Raw genomic sequence first — 13723 nt, forward strand, 5'->3', positions numbered from 1 at the left:
AACAACCAATCTTTACCTTAAGAGTAGAATTGATTAAGTATTGAACACCGCATTTCCATTTCGGAAATTTTGCCCTTGGGGGCACATAATTTTTCTCAACTGTTAAAACTGTTTAGTTGGTTTTCGCTTGTCAGGAAATGAAGGCGCAGTATCTGTCTCACTTTGCGGTGGAGACCCACGGGAGCAATGAATAATGCTACAGAGCTAAGTGATGTGTATATCATCGTCAGAACCACCCGCCAGACTTTTATTTCAATTACCACTCTAAAACATTGGCATCGTTGTGGAAGTACGATACAAAAAATTCTGTAACTTAGAAAGGCTACCCTATACCGCCAAAGGGGAGATAAAATGGGCGTAGCTTGCACACGAACGCCGTAATAAGAAGAATATCTGTGATTCTTTGATCATGTAGGCAGCGTGGTTTGTTGATGTTGAAGCTCGTATCTGAATGTCGGTGACCAGAGATTAAAATGCGGCTTGATCCATAGGCTTGCTGAAAAGAATCGGACAGATATTACAGCGTTCAGCAACGACAGCACGGATGGACGTTGAAAGTGCTTTCTTGCACAGAAAATTAAGAGCAATACGATCGCTGCAAACAAGTGCGAAATAAAAATGTCGAACACGCGTTTCACTTAAAAGAGAACCGGTTCATGAAAGGGGCTTCTGAATCTCTGAAAAGTTTCACGCAGGCTATGCACCTTCGACGTCGCGTCGTTGCATAGAAGTTTAAAACCAAAGTTTGTGATGTTACTCACCTGGTATCAGTGCATGGGCCATAGCATTATATCGATCGTGATTCCCAGTCTTAGAAAGATTGAGTGAAGTATTAAAACTGAATCTGCATTGCAAAAAAAGAATGTTGAGAATTTGGGCTGGTTACTATGGCTTTTTAAACGTCATTTACATTAAACGACGAGATTTTGAGAGCTAATACTTTAATACAATAACATATTAAACTTTTATATGAAAGTCAAGATTTGAATTCATATGCACACACACACCTACCCACGCACACACACACACACACACACACACACACACACACACACACACATACACACACACACACACACACACACACACACACACACACACACACACACACACACACACACACACACACACACACACACACACACACACACACACACACACACACACACACACACACACACACACACACACACACACACACACACACACACACACACACACACACACACACACACACACACACTGGGTGCCCCGTCTGCAAATCTAGAAATACAGGAGCTGACATCCATCACCTGCTGTGGGATTGTCCAGCGCTGAAGCCAACGCGGATCTGCCACCTGGTGGCGGCTGGCCACTCTCCCCATAGTCCGCAGTCCTATGCTGCTTGGACGCAGGGACCACATCATCGTTCACTTCTCGACTTCAATGCATCATTCCACCTTTTTTCCATTTATTTGAACACACCCTTCATCCTTCCTTCATAGCATATTTATGCCGTAATAAACATCGCAAAAAAAAAGATCGGTAGTGGTGCGAGAGGAGCCCTCGCGCTAGTCCAGCCATTAATTCATTGTTCATCCTGACACCATGTTGTGCCGTCTTCTTGTTGTCACCACGTCACATTTTGATTGGAGGTGCGGCGTAGGTCATCTTCATCCTCGCCTTGGAGCATTGACACCATCTGTATGCCGGAATCATCGATCGAGAGCCATGGGATATCGCCACGTAGCTTCTCCCCTGCCCAGACCCGACCAGCCGCGACTACTGCCGCTCAGCCTCCCGCCCGAATCTGAAGACAAGACGCCCACAGAAACTGACCAGAAACCAGTTCAAAGCAAAGACCCGACGGACCCGAAGAACCGGAAGACACGAACACGCAACCCCCGCCCCGCCCAGCCGCCCGACGCGACCTCGAGCAATCGGTCCCATGGATGCTTTGGTGGCGGATGAGGGAAGAGCTCCAGGGGAGGCGGATTACCCAACATCGTCGTGGTCATCGTCATCGTGGCGGCTAGCGCGTCATTTGCTTCGACTTTTTCTAGAATATCTTCACTATCACATCCCCACAAACTTCAATGAACCTATCGGGACGTTCCCTCGGTGGCCCCGGGAAGTGTTGCGAAAGAGATCGGCAGTGGTGCGAGAGGAGCCCTCATGCTAGGCCAGCCTTTAATTCAGAGTACATCCTGTCGCTATGTTGCGCCTCCTTCCTTGTGACCACGTAACAATATGTATATATATATACATATATATATATGCCCAGTCGGAAAAACCAACAGAAAATTTTCTGATGTTACGACAGAATTTCTGTGCGGTTCTTAACGGGGAACCTGTTGTGACAACAGAACATTCTATCGTAACATCAGAAATTTTCTGTAGTTACAACAAAGAAGTGCTACAGAACTACAGACAACAGAAATTGATTACAGAAAAACTACAGAACTACAGAAAAATCTGATGGTTACAATAGTACAGGATATTTTGTCGTATTTTTGACACAGTTCTGTAGCTTTTCCGACTGGGTATATATATATATATATATATATATATATATATGAAGGAAAGAAGCCAACAGTCGGCGAGGCCAAGGAAAGCGTTGGGGATAGTACTTTGTCTTTTTTTTAATATTTGCTTGGATAATCACAGAAATTAGTAATGTAATCTGTTTAGGGGAAAGAAAATAAAACACAAAGTAGAAGAAAAAACAACGTGCCGATGGTGGGGACCGAACCCACGACCTCCGAATATCGCGTCCGGTGCTCTTTCAACTGAGCTACATCGGCCGCTGTCCCCCCCTGCTACTTGCTTGGGTATTTATGTTGTCTGTATACGAACCTTGAGAGTGTTCACCAGCGCCGCCCTCAGCCATAGCGGCGGACGTGGAACGTCCTTTGTTACCGCCAGCGTCACGTAGAACGTGATCAAGAGCGAGGGCGAAAGCTGTGCTAGAACTCTCTTACGCTACCTATGGCTTCAAGACTGCCAGAAACGAGACCCCCGTAAGCTACAAGCAGATCAATTAAGGGGAAATGAGGGGAAACCTACCGAATAACAATATATATATATATATATATATATATATATATATATATATATATATATATATATATATATATATATATATATATATATATATATATATATATATATTGTTATTCCGTAGGTTTCAATGGACCGGTATACTAAAAAGGCAGAGCATTACTACGGAAGCGAGTGATCGGTTTCACAGTTTATTACGCCGACTGTTTCGGAAATGGGATTCTCTTCAGCAGGGCAGATTTACTATAATACAGTTTTCAGATCATCGGCTTCGAGAACAACGAGGTGGTGTGACTCCGCCACCGCACCTCATTTAAGGGAGAGGGATGGACTGCATAGCATGTTACACTAAAGAGGCACCATTGCACCAAAAGACAAACAACCAATATATTAACATGGACATTGCAATGGTACAAGTGGAACGGGACGAGAACGGATGTGGAAAGTTACCGAAAAGATAGAAAAAGAGAAAAAAAACAGAAAAAAATGAAATAACGGGGAAGGTTGGTGTAAAGAAAAAAGAGGAAGGGAAGAGAAACGCTGAGCGCGGTCCTTTGCAGCTACAGGTAGCCACCCTTTTAAGCCGGCCATGAGCGGGCGGCCAGTATCAGGTGTCCGAATGCGCGCATGGGAGGAAGTTGCAGGACCGACAACCGACGGCCACTTGTTAGGAGCTGCTAGAAGCAGCACCACTTGCGTACTTTCGTTACATTGTTCCCTTGGTTTTACGTGAACTTGCTTTTAGATCGCGCGGCGCCTTGCTCTCATACAGATCAGTCTAAACAGATTTACCCGAATAGATTAGAACTTCCTAGTAATAGCAACTATTTCTTTTACTCCTACTTTCCAGACCCTGACAACCAATGGAATCAAACTCATCCCTGTTTTAGAGCCGAGTTATCGTTTTACCGTTTTGTTGAACTTGACGAAAAGAGTTTAATTTTCTATTTTTTGTTTGATTACCTTATAGGGACCAAGATAGCGGCGCTGAAATTTATCACTAAGGCCAGGGGTGCGCTGTGGTGTATAGAGCAGTACTTCGTCACCAGTACGAAAAGAGACCACACGATGCTTCGAACCGTAGCGACTCTTGCGGTCTTGCTGGCACGCTTCTGTTTTGAGGCGGGCAAGATGACGGCATCTGGCCACACGGGATCTGGCCACACGGGATAAGAACTGGGCTGGTAATGATGAGGAGTAGTCAGGCGTAGAGAACAAGGAAGTGTCGAGGATTGTAGTGGGAGGACGGCCGAAAACGAGGAAAAATGGGGAGTAACCGGTAGTCCGCTGTACTGCAGTATTATAGGCGAATGTGACGAATTGTAGAACAGTATCCCAATTTCGATGATCCGGTGTGATGTACATGGATATCATATCCGATAGGGTGCGGTGAAATCGCTCAGTCAGACTGTTAGTCTGGGGATGGTACCTTGAGGTTGTCTTATGGAGTTTGAATGACGCACGAAGAACTTTGGATACGACTGTCGATAAGGAGGCCGTCCCTCGGTCACTTAGAAGCACCCGAGGAGCGCCATGACGCATACAATTGACCGCAAAAAGAAATTAGCTACCTCTTCAGCGGAACCAGTCGGTACAGGGGCCATCTCAGCCTAGCGTGTAAGGTGGTCGACAGCTGTTATAATCCAATGGTTGCCCCCATTGGAGAGGGGTAGGGGACCATATAAGTCGATGCCGACTACGTCGAATGGTGTGGCGGGGCAGGAAAGGGGCTGTAGGAGACCAGCGGGGGAAGAAGTCGGCCGCTTGCGACGTTGTCACAGGTGGCAGAAGCTACGTATTTAGCTACGGCGGTAGACAGCCCAGGCCAAAAGAATCGCCTTTTCACGCGGTCATATGTTTTGTTAAACCCAAGATGACCTGCAGTAGCGTCACCGTGGAAAGCCGCTAGTATACGTGGGCGAAGCACATGCGGTACGACTGGGAGCCAGCGAGTTCCATCAGAATAATACACGTAGCGGCGTAGTATGCCATCTTCAAGCTTGAAATTGCGAAGCTGTCGGCGAAGCCTAGCGTTGGGCGGGCTCGAAGCGCCGATAAGGCGGTCGATGATGGGCCGACAGTAGGCATCAGCTAATTGCTGTGAGCGGAGAGCGTGCTTGTTCTCAGAGCCGTCAAAAGAAACTGCAGTGATATGCGTCGGTGGAAGCGATGATCGGCTGTGGTCAGATGTGGAAATGCATTGTGAAGAATAACAGCAGGTTGATTCCAAAACCGGGCAGCGAGAAAGAGCGTCGGCGTCTTGGTGTTGGCGACCCGATTTATAAACGACGTCGAAATGGTATTCTTGCAGGCGTAGAATCCAACGGCCAAGTCTGCCTGTCAAATGTTTCAGGGAAGATAACCAGCAAAGAGCATGGTGATCGGTCACAACTGTGAAATGCCGACCATATAGGTAAGGGCGCAACCTTTGAACAGCCCAGACGACGGCGAGACAGTCGTGCTCGGTAATGGTGTAGTGACTGGCGAAGGCAATCACTTTCTCACGTGAAGTTGCATCGCGCTGCAGAAGTACAGCGCCAAGACCGTGACCACTGACATCAGTGTGCAGGATGGTAGGAGCGCTGTCGCTGAAGTGACCAAGAACTGGATCTGATGTGAGGGCGTGCTTTAGGTCGTTAAAAGCAGTGTTACACTGTTCAGTTCACACGAAAGGGCTGCGCGCTTTAAGTAGTTCATGAAGTGGCGCAGCAGTAGTTGCAAAATGTCTTATAAATCGCCGGAAATAGGACGCCAGGCCGAGGAAACTGCGCAAATCTGTAGGCCGTTGCGGACGAGGAAAGTTAAAGACCGCGATTATTTTTTCAGGGTCTGGGCGAATGCCGTCATGGCTAACCAGATGTCCCAATATTTTAATTTCCTTCTCTGCACAGTGACACTTCTTGGTATTGAGCTGAAGGCCCGCTGAAGCAAGACACGTGAGGACTTCATTCAGGCGCGTGAGATGGTCGGTAAAAGTTGACGGAAAGATAACAATGTCATCCAAGTAACATAAACAGGTTCTCCATTTGAGGCCATGAAGTACAGTATCGATCATTCTTTCAAATGTTGCGGGTGCGTTACAAAGGCCGAAGGGCATAACATTAAACTCGTAAAGTCAGTCGGGAGTTGCGAAAGCGGTTTTTTCTTTGTCGTCCTCGTGCGTAGGTATTTACCAATAACCTGAGCGGAGGTCCAAGGTCGAGAAATATTCTGCACCTTGGAGAGAGTCAAGGGCGTCATCAATACGCGGCATCGGGTAGACGTCTTTGCGGGTAATTTTGTTGAGTGCGCGATAGTCAACACAAAATCGTACCGATCCGTCCTTTTTTTTTTAACTAATACTACTGGGGAGCACCATGTGCTTGTTGATGGACGAATAATATCGCGACGGAGCACGTCATTGACATTTTCTTCAATTACTTTTCGTTCCCAGAGAGAAACCCGATAAGGTCGTCGGCGTACAATTGAGTTACCTTCGGTGAGGATACGGTAATGTGCAACACTAGTCCGTCCCAGTGGTGGGGAAGTGGCATCAAAAATGGCTTGGTGGGCTTGAAGCAATTGCAGCAATTCTTGATGTTGGTGCGGCATGAGGTTCGAATTGATTGTCTTCGACAGCATGGAAAGAGAGACTTGCGATGAATCACGTTGCGGAGGTAACGGGGCAGTGAGCACCATCATGAATATAGGGTGAGCATCCACTATGCATGGCAGGGAAGTTCCTTTAGTCAGCACGAGGGATTCACGGGAAGTGTTCGTGGCAGCTACTATCGCTGAGCTGCTGCGGAATCGTACAAGACTTGATGGGAAGGCGATTCCACGTGCAAGGTGACGATGAGATGGTGCGATGAGTACATCCCCGTCACTGATGTGTTCAGAAACAACGGTAATAAGTGTTTCGCACTGTGGAAGCAATACAGTATCAGCTGCGGCAATGAGGGAATGATGCCGTGCAGAAATGTCAGATGAAAAATCACTGTCTGTCATACGGATGACACGGTCGCCACAAGAAATTAACGCTGAAGTGGTTGACAAAAAACCCATCCGAAAATCATCAAATGCGCACATGGTGAACGCACAGCAAACTGCATATGGTGGCGGACGCCGTCTATAACAACTCGAACTGTACACTTTGCTGAAGGGTGCAAAGGGACGCCATTTGCTGCGCGAAGTTCAGGTCCATCATATAGTGTCGTTACTTTCCGCAAACGGTGGCACAAATCAGCATGAATAACAGAAAGTGCAGCTCCTGTGTCAATCAAAGCTTCGACCGCTAATCCTTCAGCTAAAACGGAAATCATATTATACGGGCCATGAGGAGGATTCTTTGTAAGTTCGCAAAGTGCAGTTTCACCTCCGGAAACTGCATCGCTTAGTTTTCCGGATTACGGACAGGAACAGTTGTTGCTGTTCGAAGTGGCGAAACAGAGCGGCGTTATGGGGAAGGGGACCGGCGTCGGGATACATGCACCCCGCTTGGTTCAGACGAGGATACCGGCGATGGAGAGAATCGACGAGGTTGGCTGGGAATAGGTCGTCGCTGATAATATGCAGGTATGTTACTTTCGAAGGCTTCATAACCACGTCACTCGTTCTGCATGCGTCGGCGACAAAAGCGAGGTATATGAAGATCTTGGAAGCATCATGCGCGTTAACCCCAAAAAATTCTGGAACCTGGTCACTCCAAGCAGAAGCGCTATTCAAAACATTTCTTTACTCAACCAAGACGGCTTACATGTCCCTGATAATGAACGCGCAGACGTCATGAATTCTTATTTTTCCTCTGTGTTCACGCGCGAACCTGCACTCCATATTCCCTCAATACCTGCCACTAATTTTTCCCAAATGCCACCAGTTTTTGTAACCCATGAGGGTATCAGCAAACTCATTGACAACCTTAAGTTGTCAAGCGCTCCTGGGCCGGACAACATAACTGCAAAAATATTGAAGGGAACAGTGAGCATTTCAAGCCATTTCTTGCGAATTATTTTTAACCAATCCATTTCTTGTGGTGAAATACCAAACGATTGGAAAACTAGTAAAGTAACTCCCGTGTTCAAGGCAGGTAATCGATCCGATCCTTCCAATTACCGCCCGATCTCATTAACATCCATTCCATGCAAGCTACTGGAGCACATTTTATACTCCCAGATTGCATCACACCTCGACAATAATTCTTTCTTTTATGAAAAACAGCACGGTTTCAGGTCAGGCTATTCATGTGAGTCCCAACTTTTCCAATTCACCACAGACCTTCACTTAAACCTAGATTCTTTATTTCAAACTGACGTTATCTACCTAGATTTTTCCAAAGCATTCGATCGCGTTCCGCATCGGCGTTTAATGGCAAAGCTCTCGTCCGTCCACATTGACCCTTTGACTTTATCATGGATTGATTGCTTTCTTCGCGACCGCCTACAATATACAGTTATTGGCAACCACAGTTCGGAAAATACTAAAGTTATCTCTGGTGTCCCTCAAGGATCGGTGCTGGGACCACTCCTTTTTCTTATATTCATCAACGATCTTCCTAATGACATTTCATCTTGTATCCGCCTCTTTGCCGACGATTGTGTCCTTTACCGTCGCATATCTACTAACGAAGACCAGTCTCTGCTTCAACGTGACTTAAATCTCATAGAAACTTGGTGTTCCACATGGTTAATGCAACTGAATATTTCTAAATGTAAGTTTATGCATGTATCAAGAAAGCACAATAACCTCAGCTATCCGTACTCATTAAATTCTACACCACTCTCCGAAGCAGAATCATACAGGTATCTTGGTATCATTATAAACAATAAACTAACCTGGTCTGAGCACATTGAAAACCTTTGTAAGGATGCTTCCAAGTTGCTTGGTTTCATCAGACGATCCCTCGCCTTTTCACCCCGTTCTATCCGCCAACTCGCCTACGAAACATTCATCCGTTCCAAACTCGAATATTCCTCAGCGATCTGGAATCCCTATCAGACCTATCTAATCAATCAGCTCGAGGCCATCCAAAATCGCGCGGCCCGTTTTATCACATCGCAGTATGACAGACGACATAGCGTAACTGTTATCAAATCATCCCTCTATCTTCAACCCATGGCACTTCGGCGTGAAATTTCACAGCTTTGTTTATTCCACAAATTATATTACAACTTTCCACAGCTAAGATCCTCTGTCCTCCACACGCCGCTTCGCACTTCACGCCGACTCTTTAACTCTTTAAGTTTACAACGCATACACGGCTCCACTAACTCTTTCAATAAATCTTTCCTACCCAGCGCTATTTCATTATGGAATGAACTCCCTGATGCCATTGTCACTGAAACAGAACCAAATAAATTCAGGCAATTATTAACAGTACATTTCAAGTACTGAATGATTCTTCCGCGCTTCTTAGTGCGTGTTGTTTTTTCAGGTTGTTCTTGAGCAGCAGTGTCTTTTATGTTGATGTTTAACGTTGTTGTTTTGTTTTTAGAATAGTTACAAGATGAACCCTGTACCATGTATTTCTGTTTTATATTATTGTATTATCGACCAATGTATTATGTCACGGTTGTTCCCCCCCTTATGTAATGCCCTAACAAAAGGGCCCTTAAGGGTAAATAAATGATGATGATGATGATGATATGGCCTCGAATTCCACAACAATAGCACACTGGGCTAGAGGGGCGCCAAGGTGCGTAATAGGGTGGCGTTGGTTGAGCCGTCGTCATGTCGTTGATGTGGTTGTAGGGTGGTGCTTGGGGTGGGGGAACAAAATGGAAGGGATGCAGCGACGTGAGCGTAAGTCGGTGCTGGGCGAGGTGGAGGAGGGTCAGGTGTATAAGGGTGGTTGATAGAGGCCAACTCTTTAATGATGTGGCGGAGGCCGGCGTCGTTAGAAGGAGGAGACGAATGATCGCACCCGTGCCGGCAGAAAGGGCTGAGAGCTTGGAGCTCCTCGCGGATTATCGCTCGAATCATGGCTCGTAGATCGAGGTCAGTAGAGGTCGGGGCAGTAGTGAAGCCGGGCTGCAATCGGGAGGACTGTAGCTGGTCGTGGCGTTGGCAGATCGTTATAATGGAATCAACACTTGATGGATTCTGGGCAACTAGGGTGGTATAAGCCATTGAATTGATTCCCTTCAAGACATGGTGTACTCGTTCAGATTCCGGCATGATTGGACTGATACGCCGACAGAGTGCCAGCACGGCCTCTATGTATGACGCATAGGACTTATCGGGGCCTTGACGGCGGTTAGAGAGCTTGTTCCTTGCGATCTCCGTCCAAACAGCCGGGTCGGCGAAGTATTGTCGGAACTGCTGCTTGAAGGTGGGCCAGTTTGTGGTGTGGGGCTCGCGGTTAATAAACCAATTTCTGGCGACCTCAATACGGTAGAAAGATACCTTCTGAAATTTCAAAGCATTATCCCACCGGTTGTAGGCACTGCAGCGCTCATAAGTGTCAAGCCAGTCATCGACGTCTTCGTGGCGACGACCAGCGAACAGCGGCGGGTCGTGTTGTCGTGTGGGCACCATCGGAGGCGGCGGTGTAGCCGAGGTAAAGGGTCCGGCCGGGTCGGGACTGCTCTCGGTTGACATGACGATGGTAGTTGTTAAACGGCGACCGGAACGTAGCTCCAGCGAGAGGCAGGGCACAATGCAGCAAGGGGATCGAGTTTCACCTCAACCATTTGTGAAAGAAGGCCAGGTCCAGACGGCAAGGTCGTGAAGGCAAGGTAAGGCATGCCGTGTCAGCATTTAATCTGATGGAGAAAACCCAAGCGCGCACCGGAGCCGGCGCCGCGGGACGATGAAGATGGTATATACAAGAGGAAGAAGAAGATGGTATGTACAAATGAAAGAAGATCCTTAGAGGGCTCACAATATATATATAGTAGAATAACGGTATATTAGAGGTACCGGGACTCGATCTAGAAGCCCGGCAGGAACAGTCCACGTACAAGCAGGTCCAGCGCACACACCGATAGCGATGTCACTGGAGACAGCACACGGAATCTTCTTCACCTTTGCACGTACAGCAGATCTTCATCTTTACAAGGGCCCCCGGACCGAAAAGGGCGACTTACGGCGTAGACATTATGCCAGGGTCGTAGTACTGCATAAGGCGCTTGACGTCGACAGTTTCGCGGCCGCGTCGGCGGAGATCAGGAGAAGGCGTCAGGGGTTCCACAATGTAGTTGACAGGAGAGATGCGCTCCAATAGCGGCCGTGATTCTCGGAAATAATTTTTGAATACAGACCGGAAATACCTCATAGAATACAGAGCCACACAAGACTTTCAGAAGAGAATTGCGGTGTCGTCTAATGGTTTATACCAAAAACGGTACCACAGTTTTTCTAGCGCTCAAGGACTTAGTAATAAAAGTTTGAAATTAAATTGCCGCACGTTTGATAAAGGAGTGCGATATAGTTAGGTCACAATATATATGACAATTTTCTCTTCCTTTAACTTCACCTGTACTTAAGAGACGCCATGCAGATGTCTTTTCGAGTTTCCGAATAAAACTGTAAGTCTACGTGAGGGAATAAGGGCATAACTCACATAAGTGTCATAGCGGCCAAACTACAGAACCCACTTGGGGCCCATATAAGGCCTTAATTTCATCCCTATATGGCATTTTTAACCATTACATTATTTGAGAGCTAGCGCAGGAAAACGGGCGTCGTGAGAAAAACAACTGCGTGGCGGCCTATAAAGCCAACGACAGGCAAGCTGCATTGCGCTGGAGACTATCTTTTTTCTGGTGTGAAGAAATAGTACACTCGAATACGTATGTAGCAAACTCACTAACGAACGCTTGCTTTGTGCAGATATGTGCTAAGAAACTGCCGCTTTTCGATGGAGGCGAAAAGCAAGGCTCCCGTGTTCTGTGCGATGTCAGTACAATTTAAAGAACCGAGCTGGTAGAAATTTTTGCAGTTCTCCACTACGGCGTCTGTCATAGCCTTAGTCGGTTTGGGAAGTTAAGCCCCAAAATAAAGAAAACCGAAATGCGAGCCATTGCTAAATTGAGTCGAGTGCCGCCACTTAGTTGGCGCTGATTCGCGAAGTAAGCAGGCATGATTGACTGTTTTTCATTAAGCTTAGCAGGACATAAAGCAATAATCGTCGCTGGCATGTCTCTCTTCTTTAAGTTCACGCAAAGCCGAGGCATCTGCTATGCCGTTTTGACCGCTCAGCATGGGCTTCATCTGAGAATGGCATGCAGCAATGCCGCGCAGTTTGTTCCGTCTCGAGCCGGTACGGTACGTTTGGCGGACTATCCCTCGACCCAGCCAAAAGCCCCTTTCTAACTCAATTGTTATGTTATCCCGGTAAACGTTTGAGTTTCTGTGATGTTGGATTGGCGGCCGATGCTCAACCTCCACGCGGTATCTGCACCACTAACGCTAATAGTGCAATAAATACGCCGAATTGGACTAAAACACGCCAAATATGCAGAGAAGCTGCAGAGCGCTTGTTTCTGAATTAATTTTATGTTGTGCATGCAATGGAAAACGAATAGATCCAGGAGATGTGAATGCTTACTTTAGGCTTGCATTACCATTTATATTTGCCCCCAAGTTGAAAATATAATTCGTCTCGTTTATCCTTTTCATCCGCTCTGTATAAAGACAGCGATGTTTAATGGAGATGTTGTAGTTTCGGGTAATAACGTAAACTTTTCCATCAATGGCTACTGCCTGTGAAAAAGGACATATAAGCCGTAGTAAAACATCTGCCAATCAATGTAAGAAATACAAAAAATGTGATAATTTCAACTGCTGATAACCAAACAAAACGAAAACTGGCAAGTAACAAATGAAATCTCGCGCTGGTAAGAGTAACTAGTAAAGTAATCCGAGGTTTTTTACTTTTGCTCGATTCTCAGCGTAAAGAGAGTTTTGAGATAAAAATGAAAACACCAACTTACACATTCAGCATATTGGTGTGTAAAGTATTTTTGGTCTTCTTCGTATGGCAGATCTTCTATTATGGCCTGAAAAGAAACTTCGCCATAGATACACAAAAGTACACTGACGCCGAGGCTATATAGCAAATAGCTGCCAAACATTATCGAAAACACCCTGCTTGGTATTATTCCTTCGATTTATATAGCTTCAGAATTTTCTGCAGCTGTTGATTAACCTTTCTAAATTGCGCTGGATAAGCTCGGCGTATGGCATATATCGCCGACGCATTTCCTTTTAGAGCGTGAAGGAGATGCATCTGCGTCAGCCTTGCAGGAAATGCCAAGATTTTCTTGGAATTTGACGCAAAAGTATTTTGTGTATGCATGTGCCAGAAAATGTATTATATTTATTGCGAGCTATATCACTCTTGCGAGCGCAAAACGTCTACAATAAATAATATGTGTCAGTAGATTGCGGAAAGCAATAATTTTTAATCTCTCAAATAGTTTGTTAGCAAGTGAAAATTAATACCACAAACAAGTAAATTGCTTCGAAATGCGTGGATTTCCCGTTGTCCAATAAACGCGCATGTAAAACTTGAGAAATAGTAGAAATGATTCTTAATTAGTACTGCGCGTTCGTGTTCTGAAAAGCTTTTCCTCAGCAGGTAATGAAGGGAGTTGTGCTGTCCGATCAGTTATCTCTAAACCAGATGCAAATAGTCTAAAATGCTTCGAAGAATTACTATCTCTCCCTTTTAAGTCAAGGAATGAGGCAACGACCAAACTGCCTT

General features: G+C 46.0%; 1 protein-coding gene across 1 annotated transcript in view; it reads right to left on the reverse strand.

Annotated features, from left to right (window-relative positions):
- Positions 1-13083, reverse strand: part of LOC146173777 (uncharacterized) — a 67719-nt gene extending 54636 nt beyond the window's left edge. The window contains exons 1-2 of the mRNA XM_084584663.1: positions 12951-13083; positions 762-844 (exon numbers count right to left, since the gene is read on the reverse strand). The gene's annotated coding sequence lies outside the window, so the exon portion shown is untranslated. The remainder of the gene's footprint in view (positions 1-761; positions 845-12950) is intronic.
- Between the last annotated feature and the right edge of the window lie 640 nt (positions 13084-13723).

The sequence above is a fragment of the Amblyomma maculatum genome, chromosome 11, assembly GCF_055883805.1.
Source record: "Amblyomma maculatum isolate TAMU_Amacu chromosome 11, ASM5588380v1, whole genome shotgun sequence".
Lineage (NCBI taxonomy): Eukaryota > Metazoa > Arthropoda > Arachnida > Ixodida > Ixodidae > Amblyomma > Amblyomma maculatum.